Consider the following 14,250-nt stretch of genomic DNA (forward strand, 5'->3'; position numbering starts at 1 on the left):
CTTTAAGTTGGCCAGTAAAGCCTGCTGTAAGCATTTTAGCAATATTTTTATCAGTATTACCATTATTCTTACAAACAGTGCTATACATAAGCATACGGTGAGCAATATTATAAATATGCTTATCTGCAAAACCATCAATATTCCATTCATAAATGCTTTTCCTATTATAATTATTAGAAATAATATATTCTTGTTCTTCATTAAGAACATCCATAGGAGTAGGTCTACTATAATAATATTTATTATGAGTAGGTCTATCAGCCCATTTTAATTTATTTATTTCATTATCTGAGATAGAAGAATTATCATCCATTTTGCCATCTAAAGTGGAAACATTAAAATTTTTAAATTTTTCTTCTATGAATTTTTCTAATTCTGACATGGAAGATTTTATTTTAAAATCTTTGATATCAGGAGGAGGCTGAATAGAAGAAGAAGCTATGGAGACAATGTTGGTCTCTTCCTTCTATTGTATATGAACATCTGGTTTAATCTGAATTATAGCAGAAATAATCATTTCAATTCTATTATGTAAAGAAGTAATTTCTTCTCCTAAAATTGTCAAATAAAGATTAGTGTAATTTTGTTTTTCCAAAATTTGGTTAATATGTTTAACAGTAACCTGCAAAGCATCATTCTCAAACAATTTAGAGAAAGAAGAAAAACTTAAAATTTTATTATTCTTTTCAATTTGAAAAGATTGCTGAGGAGGATACAAAGATTTTTGTATAGAACCAGAAGAAAGTTTATAAGTTCTTTCAATAACATTGATATAATCAATCACATAAGTTCTAATAAACCAAGGAACAAAAGGAATTAATTTATTATGCTTTTCGCAGAAAGAATAGAATTCATATCTTATGATATCATATTCTTTTTCAGAAAAACTTTGAAAATACCAATTTCTAAAAAGATTCCATTTTGGAAGATAAAATTCAGAATTAATCTTTTGCCTAGAAAAAAATCCTTTAGAAAAATCAAGTTTGGGCGTACTATCCATAAAAACAACTATATAAAATTTATTTCTGATATTGTATCTGTGTCTCTAATGTTTTGAACATTATGAATACCATGAACAATATTATTTTTGTTGATAATTAATTCATCAACTACATCCTCTTTAGAAGATTGAGATCCATAGTCTTCTCTTATTTGAGAAGTGGATGCTCTGGATGATTGAGGTATATCAATCATATAGTCTACAGGAGAAATATGAGAATACATAGATCTCGTTCTGGAAAGTGATCTAGCAGAGGAAGGCAATAATCTTCTTTGTTCATTATGAAACTGTATTTCTACAGATCCTTCATTATTTTGAACAATATTTTGTAAATCACTATTTATAATAGGATTTCTAGGAACAGCTTGTTCAATTTTTCAATTTTCAGGAAATATAATTTCTTTCCATTTGATAGATCTACGAGTAGTGATTTTAGATCTACTAAAATTTGTCTTTATAAGAATTGTTTCATTCAAATCTTTATCTACTCTTTTACACATAGGATTTAAAGTAAATAAAGGTTTAAAATATATTCTATAACAGATACATATAACTTCTGTTCCAGGAATATAATTATAACCATGAGTTTTAACATTTAATGTCAAAGCATCAAGAATATTTATATCAGATAAAGATAAAGAGAGATTTGGATAAACATCAAAATAGACTGGTCCATGAGCCAGACTAGACTGAATTATTCCCATAAGGGATTGTTTCCAATTCAAATTTCTACCATCACGTAAAGCTGCTAAAAAGCTTTCTGGTAGTCCTTCTAAAGTAAGAGGTTTAAAAGCAATTTGCACTAAACCTATATGTAAAAACTTATGAGTTTTTTGAAAAGGTAAAATATCCTTTTTGTTTAATAAACTAATTACCATCTCATTTCTATGAAGAGGAATAGATTCTTCAGTAGTTTTTACTACTTGCTTTAAACCTAATCGTTCAAAAGTTTTTAATTTATAAACCAATTTTGGTTCTACTTTAGGAATAGTTCATTTGTTCAATAATTCCAAATTATTAGGAATATCATATTCTTCAATAATATTGTTTTGAACAGTATCATTATTGATCTTAGAAAGTTTCATTTTTATGAAACTTTTGTACTAAATCAATCACTAAACAATATGTTATTTTCATTTCATTCAATTAAATTTATTACATATTGTTTTTAAAAAATTGGGTATGATGGGAACTCTGATTTTAGTTGATGTGTTGTTTCTATATAAAAAAAATTAATAATACTAATAATAACAAGATTTATTTGTGATGGAGGCTGAGTCACAAGTCATGAAACCCATCCCCCTTTTTTTATTTGGTATTGGGTCTAATTTTTTGTACATTTAATTTTAGTTTATAGCAAAAGCGTCCTTTGCATTTTAATGGTTTCCGATTGTTAATAAAGTTATATATATACTATAAATTAAGTCTATTTATTTGTGAGAAATGTAGAACAGGTCATGCGAAGAAATGCTTGCTTTCTCTGGAAGGAAAAAAAAACATTTTACATTATATATTTTTAAAAATTCAATTTTAATGGTTCATGCCCTCAAATTTAAGTTTCGCACACTTGAAGACTTGACCAATTTCACCCTCTCTGAATTCTACGTCCCTCATTAACTTATATATAGAAGTATCAAGTATATACATCTTGCACCATACCATAGCATTGTTAGATTACTCATAATAATTCACTCGATGATTATGAATTTTATTTGAGAGCTGAAATCAAAAAATTTTATTTTCAAAAATTTCGTCACAAAAAAAAATATACTTATAATAATTGTGATGGCTAGCAAATAATAAAAATAAAAATGAAATCAATATTTTGGAAAATAAAACATAAATACATAAATACAAAGAAAGATTGTGAATTCGAGTTGCATCGAGTATATTATGGGACGTACATGAAATTTGACTTGGAGAGTTGTGGCTAATGTACAAATTTATGCATGCAACTATTTTTATTAACTATTATATAGTTCTCATTTCGAAATAAGGAAATAAATTAAAATAATTTGTCTTTATTCTAAGTAAAGTCTTAAAAATAATCTAATTACAAAATATGAAGCACTGACGATTACTAAAGTATACAAGATAAATAATGCTTTAAGGCACTATCTGGATAATGGAAAGACGATGTGCGAGCACCAATAACCACAAATGTATGGCTTGAGGCAAGCCAATTGCGAGAATTAGCTACATATATTATATATACTAGTACTCGGACGTACATTATATGTCCTTTCTATTGTTTATTTTTTTAACTAAAAAAATAATAATAATAATAAATAATGAAATAAAAGAACTGATATTTTTGTAAATACATTAATATACATAAAAGGACAAAAAAATTATAGTGAAAGTGATATTTATATAATTAAATAGCCATCAAAGGACAAAAAACATGAGGGATGTCATACCAACGTATCAAAGTCTCCCTCATGTTTAATATTGTACTAGTACTGGAACACACACGTTGCGTACTGTTCATTTTTTTAACTGAAAATAAAAATAATAGACTGTGAAATAAAAAAAATGACATTATTGTAAATAAATATCCATAAGAAGCCAAAAAAATATAGTGAAAGTGGCATTTCCGTAAATAATTAGTTATCAATGGATAAAAAAGAAATTTTTGTAATTAAATATATAATAAAAGGCAACAAATAAATGGGTAGATCATACCAAAGTACCAACCCCTCAAATTTATAGAATAGTATAGATAAATAACCGTCATTATTAATTATTTATTTGAAGGATACCAAATAAGATAAAGTCCTGGCAACGAAAGGCCTTTCAGATCGATGCTAGAGTAGCAAGGTAACTCTTTTTCTAATAAAGCACTAAATCTTGTTGGAAAGTGTATTCAATTAGAATCGATAAATAATTCGAAAAAGTTGCGTAAGGAACAAATTTTATATCGCGAGTAGAATTTGTAAAAAAACTATTTTCGATTATCAAATAGGATGAATGAGAAAATTAATTGATATTAATTCAATTTTTATGAAATTAGAAGGGAAGATATATTTATATATATATGATATATTATAATATGAGGATTGATATATTATAATATGAGGAGTGATGTCACTGATATTTACACTCTAATTTTTGTTAAATACACTCCACCTTTAATTTTTATAGTATATATTGACAATGATACTCTTTTATTGATTTTTCTATTTTGAGTAAATTTATTAATGATGATCTTAATTCTTAAAATAAATTACTTACAACATTAAATATATAAAAATACATAAAAATTTAGAAAACAATACTATAAATATAATTCATTACCTTAAATTATCTTTACTTTTGTATTTGTCGGTTACTTTTTACCGATTTGTTACTTTTTTAATTTTAATATTTTTCTTGTTTTAAAATTTTCAACCAAGTGATATTTCATTCTCATATTTTAATATCTTATTTCATATGATATTTTTATTATAAATATAAAATATTTAAATTTTCAAGTAAAAGATATTTATATTTTAAAACTAAAATAAAAATTTATACAAATAGTTAATATATTTGTTTGCATATTTTTTTCACAATAAAAATAGCTACGTCAAATGAATAATGTTCACAATATATTTTATTAAAAGTATACAATTTACCTTTAGACATTTTGTAAAAACGAATAAAATTAATTTAAAATAAAAAAATAATTTTAAGTTTTATTTAAATTCGTATTTTATTCCAAAATTTTTACACCGCAATATTTAAAGTATTTCTGAAAATAAATATTAAGAATTTGTAAAACCTGCTAAAGATTTGAGACAAAATATGAAAAATATTATATAATATTAAAATTAATTTATTTCAATTTAGGTTTTTATGTATACATGATAGAAAATTATGGTAAATGATTAAAAAAATTTAATTTTTAAACGTGGAACATATATTAATTGCATTTAGCTTTCAGAAATTAATCAATTTCATCATTAATATATATATATATATATATATATATATATATATATATATATATATATATACTTGAAATAGAATAATGAAGAAAATGATATCATTGTCAATTTATGTCATATATAAAAATTAAAGATGAAATGCATTTAACAAAAAATAAAGTATAAATATCAATGCTCATATATATATATATATATATATATATATATATATCATCTAATAGTTGAGTGACACCTCATGGTGGGCACATTAGATGGGGGCATTTAAATATATAGGTCTGGTCTTGTTTTTAATTCAATAAAAGGAACTCTTGATTTTTTAATTCAGTCAAAGGGTCTCATTAAGGGTAGTTTGGTTTTTTTTTTTGGAAAAAAAATCAATTATGTGGAACGTCCATCCTCCCTCGGTCGACCATGGTCGACCATTGTTGACTGCCAACCAAGCGGTCGACCCAGTCATGGTCCACCCAAGCGGTCGATCGCCTGGGTCGACCCAGCCCATGGTCGACCATTGTCGACCGCTGACCAAGCGGTCGACCCAGCCATGGTCCACCCAAGCGGTCGACCGCCTGGGTCGACCCAACCCATGGTCGACCTCGGTCGACCATGATCGCCGACCAAGCGGTTGACCCAGCCATGGTCCACCCAAGCGGTCGACCGCCTGGGTCGACCCAGCCCTCACTTGGGCTGGGTAGGAAAAAGAAAATAAAATAAAATAAAGAATATGAGAAAATTTGGAGAGAGAAAATAATATATTTTATTCAGAGGTCTATCTATTGAATTAAAAACAAAACTTAGTATATTTAAGGCCCGGGATTATTTAATTTTAATTCGAGATTATTTAATTTGTGAATATTTAGAGTTTGGAATTAAATTCTAATGTTCTTAAATTAATTAGGATTGAAATTGAATTAAATAGCTTTTTCGGGGACTGATTTACAAATAGTGAAAATTTGAGGTGCTAAAATGCAATTTTCAGATTTAGTGGAAGACACATGGCTTCTTTATGGGTTTGAACGTGTATATGCATCAAATTCATCAGATTTGCAGCAACAAAAATCGAGAGAAGAGGGAAAGAAGACCTCAAGTCATATTTCTATCTTAAATCTTCATTATCTCAAGATTCGGTCGTCCGATTTCAAAGCCGGACATAGCGTTGCGATCCTCTCTCCACGAGCTACAATTTGATGTAATTATCTCCATGAATCAGCATATTTCGAAATTCTAGTGTTGAGGATCAGATTTGGTTGCTTATATGTGATCTTGAGATGATATTGAATGTGTGTTGACGTCGGATCGAAGAACTAATGTCATATGTAATTGTTTGAGGTTCCAGCTATGTTCGAACCTTTTCTAATTCAGATTTGCTGGTTTTGTGATATATTTTAGCTGATATGAAGTTGGTTCGATGTTAGAATTGATTTGGTTATTGTGTCGGTTACCGATTTTGTACCGTTACGCCGCCGGTTCAAGAAATTATCATGATTTTGTTTAGTGTTCTTGCAGCTGAGAAATGTATAAGATTAAAGGCTGATATGGTGGTTTGTTATCATATATTTCAGCTTGTTCTTATGGTGTTTCGAGTTCGAGAATTTAGCGGCGACATCGGAATAGACAAGAACAAGGTTTGAAACCATTTTCTTTTGAAGAATTGAGTTGGAAAGTTGAGCAGATTTTAAGATATGTTCTTGATGTTATGTTTTTAGATTTGAATTACTTTCATACTCGACATTGAAAGGTATAAATCGATACAACCATGACGGGATAGAATATTCGAGATAGATACAATTCTCGAATTACCTAAATCACATACCTGTATGCTTAGTTGATTTTGCTTGTTTGTATGTATAATGTGCACTTGTTTGTCTAGCATGTGTTATATGTTTTGGTTTTGGTTTATTTTATATGGATTATAGCTTAATGCATTAGTCGTTTATGCATTCATATTGAACCAAAAACCAAGACACATAAAGGGCCTGACGGCCTAGATTTCAATTGACGTTTGGTGTTGTAGTAAGTGGCCAGGGATATAGATTTTGTAACGACCCACGTCCTTCCACCGCATCCCTCCCCAGCCTATAGTATGGGCTCGGACCGCATGGTTCGATGGGCATTGCACTCATGACCTCCCCACTCCTGGCAGTGGGTTTTTGCCCTCCCCAGGAATCGAACCTTGTACCTCCAGACTTAAGTACAAAGTTTTATGATTCCTGGTACCATTGAGCTGAGTGTGATGCCCGTCAAACCATGCGGTCCGAGCCCATGCTATAGGCTGGGGAGGGATGCGGTGGAAGGACGTGGGTCGTTACATAAAAGGGCGCCCTTTTATGCATAAGCGTAATCATATAACAATCAGTAGTTAATTTCATATCATTTCCTAGTTGCCTCTACTTATAGTCCATGGAACCTAAACTCCTCAAAATCAAAATTCTAAGTCAATTACCTAATAAACTGAATAATCCGCTCACAAGTGGTACATGTTGGTCCCATGTACAGTCAAAACACAACTAGTACCTTTTTGCTCATGCATCACAAAAATCTTGGTGGAGACATTCTTATAACATGACCCCGTAATTCAAATTTATACAACCCAAGGATATTGAAAAAACATCAATACAAATACTTATATACAATTAACCCCAACGTAAAACGAAAGTATCGAGATAACAGTTATAATATCAAGTCGTTACGCTGACTCGTGATTATTCCAAGTGCTTCAAATACCCATACATGCATAGAACCAACAACCCAAATTCTCAAACGACTCAACTCTTAACAAAAGAACTCACTCCAATATATATATATATCATCAACTCTTAGGCCATATCTAAAGCTTATATTATACTTGACATCGAAACCAAAATTTATAACAATTGTGTTATGCCACACCTGACCAATTACACAAGCCTATAAAAAATTTACACCTTCATCATTTGGTCAACACAACATCTATAAGTCAGGCTGACAAGTTACCAAATCTATTTATTTAAACGTAGTGACTTGAACGTCAAATCCAAAATAGCTTACTTGGTAACACCAACCATGCGAACCCTTAAGTCTTATCAAAGATTATCCAATTCTTTATCAAACTAACTCCATGATTATTTTTATTCTCAAAGATTCAAGAACCTAATACAAAACATACTTATCATCAATTTATACCTCATATAATTAAGAGTACAAACTTAAAACCCAAACCATCAAACTATAACCTTATGGTACAAGTGTCATCTCCAAGAAAATCATGACTTCTTCGTCAAAGGAAAAACCTTAATAGTTAAATGAATGATAATATGATATCTGTGAACCCAACTAGCATAATTTGACACTTGCGGACTTAATTCCCAAAAATATATACTAGCCTCTATAAAGTAACATTTTAAATTCACCAAAGAAGAAAATGATACAACCCTCGATTAATCATTCTTGCGAGGAATCCTACCCTCGCCTCAAGCAATAATTCTATTGCTATCACATAAGCTTAATACCTCTTATCGGAATTTACCTTTATTGTTTTATCTTCCGCTATACCTTCATAAAAACTTCCTAGATAGGGCCCGCTACCTCTTACCATCACAAACCCAATAACTTTCCAATAAAATCATTCTAACTTAAAATCAATAAGTTACTACAAAAATTCAAGTGACAACCCATATATCATAAATATCAAACTTAGTTTCAACAAAATAAAACCAAATTCCCAAATTCGAAATTTCTTGTCGTCAACCTGTCGTATAACATGTCTTGGGGCATACTGCATCACCAGACATTCTTCACGTAAATCGCAATGCATAACTAAGTATTTTAAAACTTTGCTAACATAAAGTCTTAAGTCATAATATATGCTCCTGATAAATCATAATAAAATATTTAAAACTTACAGACCGGTAGTGGAATTTCTGAGCTTCACGTGGCAGATAGACACCCTCCAAAAACCGCGCTCTGATACCAAATGAAACGTCAACTACTAATAAAATGCGAAAAAACATTTTTTTTAAAAAAATAAAAACTATACATATATTTCCATACATATATGTATAAACATTAAAAATACTAGTAATAAATAAAATTCTTAAAACAAAAGCTTAAGTAAATAATAAACATTAATCCACTGAAAATCTTACGTCATGCTAAATAAAAATAATGATAATATCTAAGAAAAAAAAATTCATAAACCTCGAATGCGTAAAAATAATAAAAATATATGTCTCAAACACTGGAAACTGATAATACGAAACATGTTTTATAAATTCTCGAAAGTAACCCAAACATGCTAAGACTCAATGCGGCGGTCACGGGGTGGGTCCAATGTCGGCGAGCTCATACGTCCTCACCATCAGTAGGAGCTACATATGAATCATCATGCTCATCTGCACCATATAAGCGTAGTGAGCCTAGAGGCTCAACATGTCGAATCCTTTATAATAAGGGTTAAAGTAATGCATCACATAATCATACTAATACATATACATAATACATGAACATGTATGCATGAATAAAATATTTCATCATCCTGCCATAAACATCACTGATCTGATTCTTGAACATAAGTATAACTTGACATCATAAGCATACTTAACATAGTTGAGCATGATATTTTGAAACAGTCTATGGTCCTATCAGTAAGTGTGACTAAATCTGTGCCGACTGATCAGTCTCCTGAACCAACGTACGTGGCGGTGATAAATCACCTCTATGCTGGTAGTAAACTACCTCTTAACATAAATAGTGGATAGCCACCTCTGTGCTGTCACATTACTTCAATTCCCATCATAAAACTATTTTGCTGCTCAACATTAAGTTAATACGTTGATTGACCTAAATTATGTTTTAAGTGAGCCCATTAGTTTTTCATGGGCCTGGGGGCCCATGAAATTTAATGGGCCAGGTCAGGTTGGGCTTTTTTGTTTTTGAGTCAGTCTAGAAATTTATGGGTTTAAGTTAAGTGGTCAGCACCTCGAACAAGTCCATGGAAAATAAAAAGGGTCCGTAAATATATATTTAATTCATGCATGTATTTTATTAGTTATATAAGTATGATTTTTAAGAAAATAAATTAAATATATATTTACGGGCAAATTTTTATGACATAAAGAAATAAATGAGAATTTTAAGTTCATGCATCATTAAGAATTTTCATGATAAGTTTAAGAGCATGTTATGAAAAATATTTTTATGGAAGTTGAAGTGAAGGTGGAAAGTGATGTGGTTGGAGGCCGGGATACCTGGGCTCAATGGTACCAGGGATGATAAGAACTTGTACTTAAGCCTGGAGGTGCAAGGTTCAATCCCTGTGGAGGGAAAAAAATCCACTGCCAGGAGTGGGGAGGTCATGAGTGCGATGCCCGTCGAACCATGCGGTCCGAGCCCATGCTATAGGCTGGGGAGGGATGCGGTGGAAGGACGTGGATCGTTACAGATTTAATCCTAGAGCTAGATGACTTACTATGATTGTACCAAAGTCAGGGGATTTAAGATGTTCGACGCCACCTCGAGAGGGAGAGTCGGTGTTTAGTTGAAGATTTTATTCTCCGAGATCCCAAGAACCAAGAATTCTTTGTATCAGACTTGATATCCTTTCCTTTGGAACATGCATTGTATTTTTGTTTAGCTTTATAGCATTTCATATCGTTTATACTGGGAATTATATTTCTCATCGAAATTATTCGGCTATTGCTTTGTTTTGTATGTGTGCATGGCAATAGGTGGGGCAGGAGCTGGTCAGAAGCGACAGGAATAGATCGAGATAGAGTATTAGCATGTGATGATTCGGGTTTAGCAGTTGATGTATTAGATATTTTATCAAACATGTTAGAAAACAAGATATTTTGTATATATGTTTGATATTCGTCACTCTTTAGATTGGTACATATTGTGTATTCTAGAACACGATGTTAATGTATGAATACATATGTTTGGATTAGAAGCTTGATAAGATTATATGAGAAAATCATGATTGACATTTCATGATATATTAAAAATGAAATGGAAAGCATAAGAGGTAAGTTCCGTATTTTTCTGGCTGGGAAGACCTCGCTCGAGCGAGATACATCTAGGGGTCGCTGGTTATTTGCCTCGCGCGCGGGCGAGAGCTTCGCGCGAGCGCGGGCGACCAGCGATGTTGCTGGAATGCTGCCTTCGCGCACGCGCGAGACATTTATAAAAAAATCTTTTATTAATTAATTGACTTACATTGAAATATTATTTACGTATGGTGTTTAATCATAAATTGCCCCAAGATAAGATTAGCAACACGGGTCCCCACAGTCTATATCCCTCATTTTTCCCATTAGATGAGCACAGTAGGTGGACAGCCTGTGTGTAGATGAATCGGTATAATCTCAAATATTGAGTAATTTTGTAAAGATATATATCTTTTCATCAAAGTCTTTTAACATCTATATAGGTTCTTCTTCATTTGCATTCAATATATCAATTTTCTATTCTTTTTTTTCTTCTCTCTTGTTTAATTTTTCTGCGAATTTTTAAGCTTTTAGCATTTAAAATCTGAATTACAAGATATAAAATCTTGGTTCGAATTTTCTAAATTTTTTGCGCTTAAATTCAAGCATTAGAATTAAATTCGAGAGTTGTTTCGAATTTTAAGCAAAACATTTAAATTCAAATTTTGCAATACATAAAATCTTCGATTTGGATTTTTAAGTTGAACGATTAAAATTCGAATTCATAGCGTTCCAAATATTTCAAAGTTCGTGTGAATTCAAAATTTGTAGTGCTATTATTTTAAAGTCGATATTCGTTGTATCTTGGGAAGTTATTGCCAATAGCCGAAAGCACCAAGACGGGGCAATACCATTTTAAGGAAAAAAAAAGTCAAATTCTTGTCTCGAATATTTTTCCATAGCCATTTTTTCACCCGCATATAGTCCATTAATGCCAAGATCACTATTTTACTCAGAAATCTTAAAACATTATTTGAACCAAAATAGCCTCTACAACTACAATACCCCTACTATTCATCATGGAGAAAACCCGAAAAAATCAATGGGTCTGATTTCAACCGGTGGCAACAAAAGATGCTTTTTTACTTGACTACCATCAGTCTGGCAAGATTTCTTAACGAAGACCTGCATACTATTGACGAAAGAGAACAAGATCCTCAAAAGAGGGCTGCTCTTGATGCATGGAATCATAGCGACTTTCTATACAAAAACTATCTCTTGAATGGACTTAACAATGCACTCTACAATGTGTATAGTCAAGTGAAAACTGCAAAAGAGATATGGGAGTCATTTGAGAAAAAATATAGATCTGAGGATGCCGGCTTGAAGAAATTCATAATCGAACGAATCTTGGATTTCAAAATGACTGAATCCAAAACAGTTGTGGCTCAAGTGCAAGAATTACAAGTAATCTTGCAAGAAATTCATGCGGAATGAATGACTCTTAGTGACTCATTCCAAGTGGCGGCCATGATCGAAAAGTTGTCTCCTATGTAGAAAGATTTTAAGAATTATATCAAGCATAAACGCAAAGAGATGGGTCTTGAAGACTTGATCGTGCACCTACGAATAGAGGAAGACAACAAAGCATCCGAAAAAAGGCCGGAACAAGGATTGAGGTGGGGGAAAATTTGGCGGAACAAAATACTAGCAAAAGGAAAAAACAGCAAGGAAATGGTCCAAAGAAGGGAAAAGTCAAAAGTTCAAGGAAAATTGTTACAATTGTGGCAAACACAACCATTTGGCACGAGATTGGTGAGAAAACAAAGGTAATCGAAATAAATTAACGGACCAAGTGAACATCACCGAAGATGATAAATTGTCAAATAACATGTCTGATATGATGTTGTCTGCGGTTGTGTTTGTAGTCAATCTAGTGGATAATTCAAAAAAGTGGTTTATTGATACTGGAGAAGCAATACATGTATGTGCCGAAAAATAGATGCTCTCTACTCACACCCCGATTAGTGAACGTGAACTCTTCATTGATAATTCCACTACATCAAAAATCGTAGTTCTAGGTGAAGTGGTGCTTAAGTTGACATGCGGCAAAGAACTAACTCTTATTGATGTATTGCATGTTCTGGACATTCGAAAGAACCTTGTATCTGGATCAACACTTGTCAAAGCTGGATTTAGACTATTGTTTCATTCTAACAAGTTTGTACTATCTAAGAATGATATGTTTGTAGGAAAAGGCTATATGAAAAAAATCATTTTCAAATTAAACACGATGAATGTACTTCGTAACATTGAAAGCAATAAAAAGATATGAACTATTTACTTGGTTGAGTCGTGTGATTTATGGCATGATCGTTTGTGCCATGTAAATTATAATTCACTACGTAAACTAGTAAAATTAAATTTATTGCCTTCAATTGATGTTAACAAGAAACACAAATATGAGATTTGTGTGGAAGCTAAATTAACGAAGGTCTTGTTTTCATCTGTGGAAAGAAACACGTCACCTCTAGAATTAATTCACACCGATTTATGTGATTTAAAGTTTGTGCAAACTAGAAGTGAAAAAAATTATTTCATTACTTTTATTGATGATTGCACAAGGTATTGTTATGTCTATTTGCTGCGAAGCAAATACGAGGCTCTTGAAGTTTTAAACACTATACGAAGTAGGTTGAAAACCAATTAAGAAAACAGATAAAAATTGTTTGTACTGATAGAGGCGGAGAATATGGAGCACCATTTGATAAATTCAACGAATGTGGTATTATTCATCAAATTACCGCGCCTTAAAGAAATGATGAACGCAATGTTATTGAGTTTCGGATTACCACAGAACTTGTGGAGGGAGGCTATCCTTTCATCCAATTACATTATTAATAAATTACCACACAAGAATACGGACGTAATTCCTTACGAGTTGTGGAAATGCTACAAACCTTCCTACAAATATTTAAAAGTGTGGGAGTGATTGGTAAAGGTGGAAGTACCAAAACCAAAGCAAGTAAAAATTGGATAAAAAACCATAGATTGCATATTTATTGGATATGTGAATAAAATAGTGCATATCGGTTTTTGGTACATAAGTTTGAAATAAGTGATGTGCACGAAGGAACTATCATTGAATCAAGGAATGTCATCTTCTTTGAAGAAACATTTCCTTGTAAAGAAAAGAAAGATATAAGTTCTCGAAAAAGGATTTAGAAGCTACGAGTTGTGAAATCCTGGAAGAACCACAAGAACTAAGACATAGTAAGAGGGTTAAAACTGGTAAATATTTTGGTCTTGATTTTCTACTATATATTGGAAAATGAAATGAGGACAATCAATTAAGCACTGTCAAGTCCCGATGCCCTTTTTTGGAAAGAGACAATGAACAATGAGATTGAATCCATTAAGC

The 14,250-nt window shown here is 31.5% G+C and overlaps 1 long non-coding RNA gene across 1 annotated transcript; it reads left to right on the top strand.

Moving 5' to 3' along the window:
* Positions 1-5,979: 5,979 nt before the first annotated feature.
* On the top strand, positions 5,980-10,705 carry LOC140886684 (uncharacterized). The gene is made up of 3 exons (XR_012151628.1): positions 5,980-6,115; positions 6,489-6,551; positions 10,632-10,705. It is a non-coding gene; the product is annotated as an uncharacterized lncRNA (long non-coding RNA).
* The last annotated feature ends 3,545 nt before the right edge of the window (positions 10,706-14,250 follow it).

This window comes from Henckelia pumila, chromosome 3 (assembly GCF_033568475.1).
Source record: "Henckelia pumila isolate YLH828 chromosome 3, ASM3356847v2, whole genome shotgun sequence".
Taxonomy (NCBI): Eukaryota; Viridiplantae; Streptophyta; class Magnoliopsida; order Lamiales; family Gesneriaceae; genus Henckelia; species Henckelia pumila.